This window comes from Rhinolophus hipposideros (genome assembly GCF_964194185.1).
Source record: "Rhinolophus hipposideros genome assembly, chromosome: 11".
NCBI classification, from domain to species: domain Eukaryota; kingdom Metazoa; phylum Chordata; class Mammalia; order Chiroptera; family Rhinolophidae; genus Rhinolophus; species Rhinolophus hipposideros.
The window spans coordinates 53,448,634-53,454,566 of NC_138057.1; positions in this window are offsets into that span (position 1 = coordinate 53,448,634).

Consider the following 5,933-nt stretch of genomic DNA (forward strand, 5'->3'; position numbering starts at 1 on the left):
TACTTCCGGGTCGCACGCTGGGATACCAAACGCTCCCACTTAGGGTTCCGAGGGAACTTTGGGAACCGAGTGGAGTGGCTTCCGGAGTTGGCCCTACCTTCCGACTCCGCCCTCAGAAGGGAAAAGTATCTTTCTTTTCCAAAGTAAAACCTTTCCTGTTGTTGCTAGAGAAGATACCTATTCACACTACGGAAAACAGAGAAGAATAAAAAGAAAATAAAAATAAAACATACTAGGCTTGCACCCATTTGTCTCCCTTGCTAGACTGTCATCTACTTCTCCTTCTTTGTAGCCCAGGGTTTGGCTCAAAATAGGTGGTACCTGATGAATGAGTGGATGTTAACATTTTGGTATGTATTTCTCCCTAGACTTTTTTTTCTGCAAATATAAACATATCACATGCACATTTCCACGTAATTTAGCGACCCTTACAAGGCCTGGGAAAATCAGTAACTGCAGTTGCGTCCTCGCGTCTCCTCTCCCGGGAGCACACTTTAGTTGCCCACGTAGAAATAGCTGAATTCCAAATCCACAGCACTTCAGGTCTGCTCTTCTGACTTTTAGAGCTCTTCCTTGAAATCATCATTTCCGCTGTCAACTGGCACCTCCAATTAGAGCTTCATCAGATGCCCAGCAGGGGTGAAAACTCTTGGTGAGTCGCTTGCCTCTGCTCATCTTTTTGAGGCATCTGCTTCCAACGCAAATTTTTAGATTTTTTAGGATGTTTCAGACAGACCATCTATAACATGCCCCCCAAAATCTGGCAAGATATTGGTGAGCCAACTCAAGAAGAAGTCAACTGAAATGTAACTTTTGTTTTGCAGATTTTAAGAACTGTCCTTGGTCACTTACCCTGGCAGAAGGGGTGGTGTAAATTCTTTCTGTCCTTCCCACTCCAACCCCGCTCCAGAGGGCCTGGAACCGGTAGGTATCGGTGACCAAAACTGCTTCGAGTGTGGCTGCCCCAAGACGGTGCCCGAAAGGTGCTCCATGACTAGGATCAGGGCCAGGCAGAAAGGGGGATGGTGAAGTGATCCCGGGATTGTCCGTCAAGCACCCCACATCAGTAGAGGAGACTCTGGAAGAAACTGCCCAAACCTGTCGAAGGAGCTGCATCAAGTCCACTTCCCTGTAGGGGCGGCACACAGGCATCCATCCGGCTCTCTCCCAAACCAACAGATGAAACCAGAGGCCAATAGTAAGTCCTTTCCCTGAAGACCGGAAGTTCCGGTCCCGAGGGGCAGGTCGTCAGGACCACGTGGGCCAAACCTTTCCCGACGCACCCGGAGGGGCGGGGCAGAGGGCTGACCGCGCGGGGAAGGCAGCCTGGCCTCTGCGTCGCGTGCCGCCATGCCCGTGCTTCGCAGCCTGGGCGTCTTGCGGCCTCTGGTAAGTAAGTGAGAGAGCACCACCGGGGTTGATGTGCCGGTTTCTGGGGATGCGAGGTGGGAAGCCAAGATCGTGAGCGAGGGCGTGGAGACGCGTGGGCTTCGGCCACCCGCGGTCTGGTCCCAGGGTCCCGGGCGGGTGGGGGGGGGGGTGGGGGGGGAGGGTGTTGCAGTTATGAACTTGGCGTTTCCGAACTGTGGGTGTTACCTTTTCGGGGTGTGAAAGTGGCCGCAGCAATGGAGGAATGGCAGTGGCAGGCGCACTTCCGGAGTCGAGACCGCGCCCCGCCCTCAGCCCGCGCGTGGGGGCTTCCTGGGGGATCGGCCTTGTGTGGGCGCTTGCTGGCTGGGAGGCAGTGCGATGGGGGCGCCATTCGCGACTCCCGCTGGAGCGCACCTCCTCATTGCTGAGTATGTTCTTCGGGAAGCTACCAGCTTGCCCTTCAGAAAAACGTTGGACGGGAACGCGGCCTTCTGGACTCCTCAGAACCTCCTCTTTAGTAATCTTTCTACTTAAGGAGTTGGCACAGTGGCAGCTCACGGTTGCTTTTCTTTGCTGATCGGTGAGGCTAGGCGATGGTTTTCCTTTCAGTCTGCAACACTGGTTGAGCCTTTGCTGGATGATGGTTCTTGCCCTGACGGGGTTCTCTGTCTTCACGGGAAAACACCAAGCGTTACCGTGGCTGTTAGCAGCCCGATTAGTGGCAGCTCTAAAATTACAAAGGATAAAATCGTTGCAGTACGTCTGTGTGGGAGGAAGGTAGGGGTCAGGGGAGGTGTGCCGAAGGAGGTACTATTTGAGTGACCCTTTAACATTTTTAAGTTCACTGGTTTCTAAAAACTACAAATTAACTGCATGCTGATTAAATTAATAGCAGAAGACTCCGTGGAAATAATGTTAATATCTCTATGCAAGTAAACGATGTAAACGTAAATGCTCAGAATTATTACTGCACAAGTGAGCATCTACTTGCTACAGATGCTTTTAATCACGAAGAATTCTGTCTATGAAGAACTAAAGAGAGCTTTAAAGAGTGTAAGAGTAGATCTGAGAACCATCTATTACCCCGAGTACTGAGCTAGAGCCCCCAAGAAGAGCCCCGCCCCCTTGGCGGGCCTGACTGAGACCTTGTTGGAGAGGGCATGGCCATGGCTCGTTAAGTGGCAAGAAGTCACTGGTAATCTGTGCCAGTGGAACTTGCTAGAAATCCACCCTCCAGAACTTGCTGGCACTTCGAGGATGCTGGGGAAAGCTATTCCTGTGGAGGTGTCTCCTGAAAGCCTGTTACAAAACTGCCTCACGGGTTGGTAGGTAAAATGGCTGGCTGCTGGGTTCTTCTGGCCACCGAGCAAAACAGGAGCAGATACTGGAGAAGCTGCCCGGCAGCTCCCGTGGAAGTATACCAGAGAGCACACTGGAGCCAGGAAGCAAAACCTATTCTTTCTGCAATGCCTCTGCCGGGCCTTCTACTTATAAAGCTTATCTTCATGATAGATCGCAAAGGAAAAATATTTTAAAGGCCCAGATCCATTTTCTCAGAGCAGGCAGTGAAGGGTGAGTTTAGAGCTGAGTGGCAATATGTTGATAACTGGCCCAAGGTCTCATGAGCTTGTGAGATCAACAAACTGGTCAGTAACAGCAATAAGATAGATTCTAATCAGCTCCGGATGGCTTCACTGACAAATTCTGCCAAACATTTGAAGAATTAATGCCCATTCTTCATAAACTCTTCCAAAAAAACAACAAAAACAATTAGAATAGGGAATTATATTCCAATTCATGCTATGAAGCCGGAATTACCAATATCAAACCAAAGATACCACACGAAAAGAAAACTATAGATCAATATCCCTTATGAATATAGGCACAGAAATTCTCAATACAATACTAGCAAACTGAATTCAGCAACGTATATAAAGGATTATACACCAAGACCAAATGGTCCCAGGATTGCAAGGTCTTTTAACATCTGAAATCAATTAATGTAATATACCATATTAAAGGACATTAAAGAATTCCATTAAAGAATAAAGAACAAAAACCACATTATCATCTCAACAAATGCAGGAAAAAGCATTTGAAAAAGTCCAATACCCTGTCATGATTAAAAATACTTAAACTACGATTAGAAAGGAACTTAAAAAAAGGGCATCTGTAAAAAACCTACAGCTAACATCATACTTCATGGCAAAAGACTGAAAGCTTTTCCCCAAAGATAGGAAAAAGACAAGGAAATCTGCTCTCTGCACTTCCATTCAACATTGTACTGGAGATTCTATCCCAGGCAATTTGGCAAGAAAAAGAAATAAAAGGTATCCAGATTGCAATGGAAGAAGTAAAATTCTCTATATGTAGGTGATACAATCTGATATATAGAAAAACCCTGAGGAGTTCATTTAAAAAAACATTAGAACTAACAAAATGAGTTTAGCATGGTTGCTAAATTTAAGAACAATAGACAAAAATAAATTGTATTTCTGTACACTTAAAATGAACAGCCGAAAAATGAAATTAAGATAACCATTCCATTTACAGTAGCATCAAAAAGAATAAAACATTTGAGAATAAATTTAACAGAAGAAATGCCAAACTTAAACTATAAACATTGTTAAAAGAAGTTAAAGATCTAAATAATTGGAAAGGTACCTCATGTTCATGGATCAGAAAATTTAATATTGTTAAGATAATAATTCCTATCAAAATCCCTACTGTTCTCATTGCAGAAATTGACAAACTGATCCTAAAACTCAAAGGGAAATTCAAGGGACTCTACTGTGTGTGTGTATACACACATATATACACCAATATGTGTGTGTGTTTATATACATACATATGTTTGTATATATATGTGTGTGTGTGTTTATATATATACACATACATATAAATATAAATATTGGAGGTGCCCAAAAAACGTATACAAGTGGACACTTTGGTCAGCGTTGCTCAAGCAGTAGTTTGCCATAATCAGAAGTGTCTGGACACTGATGGTAACCACTTTGAGCACCTCTTATAATTGCAGAAGTCAAACATGACTTGTGTTCATCTTTTGTTATTGGTATATATTGAGAATTACAATTTTAATAGTTTTCCTTTCTTACAATGTGTATACATTTTTTGGCACCCTCTTTTGGCACATGATATATATGTATATATATCATATATACGTATATACGAAGTTGGAGGACTTATGATTTCACATCTTACTACAAGTCTTACAGTAATCAAAGCAGTGCAGTACTGGCATAAAGATAGAAGTAGATCAATTGAAAATATAGAAGTAAACCCTCACATTTGCGGTCACCTGAGTTTCAACAGGGGAGCCTGGCAAGGCAATTCAATGAGGAAAGAAAAAATCTTTCAACAAATGGTATTGGGACAACTGGATATCCACATGCAAAAGAATGAAGTTGGATCCCCCCCCCTCAAACTATATACAAAAATTAACTCCAAGTGGATCAAAGACATTTCTTCAAAAAAGATATATGAATGGCCAATAAGCACATGAAAAGATGCTCAATGTCATTAGTCCAGGAAATGCAAAGTACAACCACAATGAGATACTTCATCCCCATTAGTAGGGCTATAATCAAAAGATAATAACAAATGTTGGTGAGGACTTGGAGAAATTGGAACCTTCATATTACTGCTAGGAGTGTAAAATGATGCAGCCATTTTGGAAAACAATTTGACAGTTCCTCAAAAAGTTAAACACAGAGTTACCATATAACATGGCGATCCACTCCTAGGATACACCCAAGAGAATCGAAAACCTTTGTCTACACAAAAACCACATGAATGTTCATAGCAGAATTATTCATAATAGCTTAGATGTGAAAACAACATAAATGTCTATCAGCTGATAAATGGGTAAACAATTCCATACAATAGAAAGTTATTCAAGACTGAAAAGGAACAAAGTATTGATACATGCTACAACGTGGATGGAGCTAGAAAACAGTATGCTAAGTGAAAGAAACCAGATACAAAAGGCCACATTTTGTATGATTCTGTTTATATCAAATGTCCAGAATAGACTTTAGAGACAAAAAGTTGATTAGTGGTTGCCAGAGGGGAGAATGGAAGTTATTGTTTAAAGGATAAGAGTTTCAGCTTGGGAAGACTAAAAAAAAAAAAACATTCTGGAGATGGATGGTGGTGATGGTTCCACAACACTATGAATATCCTTAATGCCACTAACATGGTAAATTTTATGTTTATTTTACCACAATAAGACGAACTATTTCCACAGAAAAAGAAGGATAGATGAATCAAGTATGGCAAAATTCTAATTAATAATCATTGAATCTGGGTAATGGGCACATGGTTGGTTTTTTAATTCTATTCTCTCATTTTGTTTGAAATTTTTCATAATTAAAAAAATAGTGTGGAGATGGGCAAAATAGATATCTTTTCAATGACAGTTCAGCCTGATGGAGCAAATAATTGTTATGAAAAATTATTGCAAAACAAAAAATAAACACAGCTTTGACCATGCTTTTCTCCTGTGTGAAAATCCTCCAGGGACATCTTATCACCTATAGGAA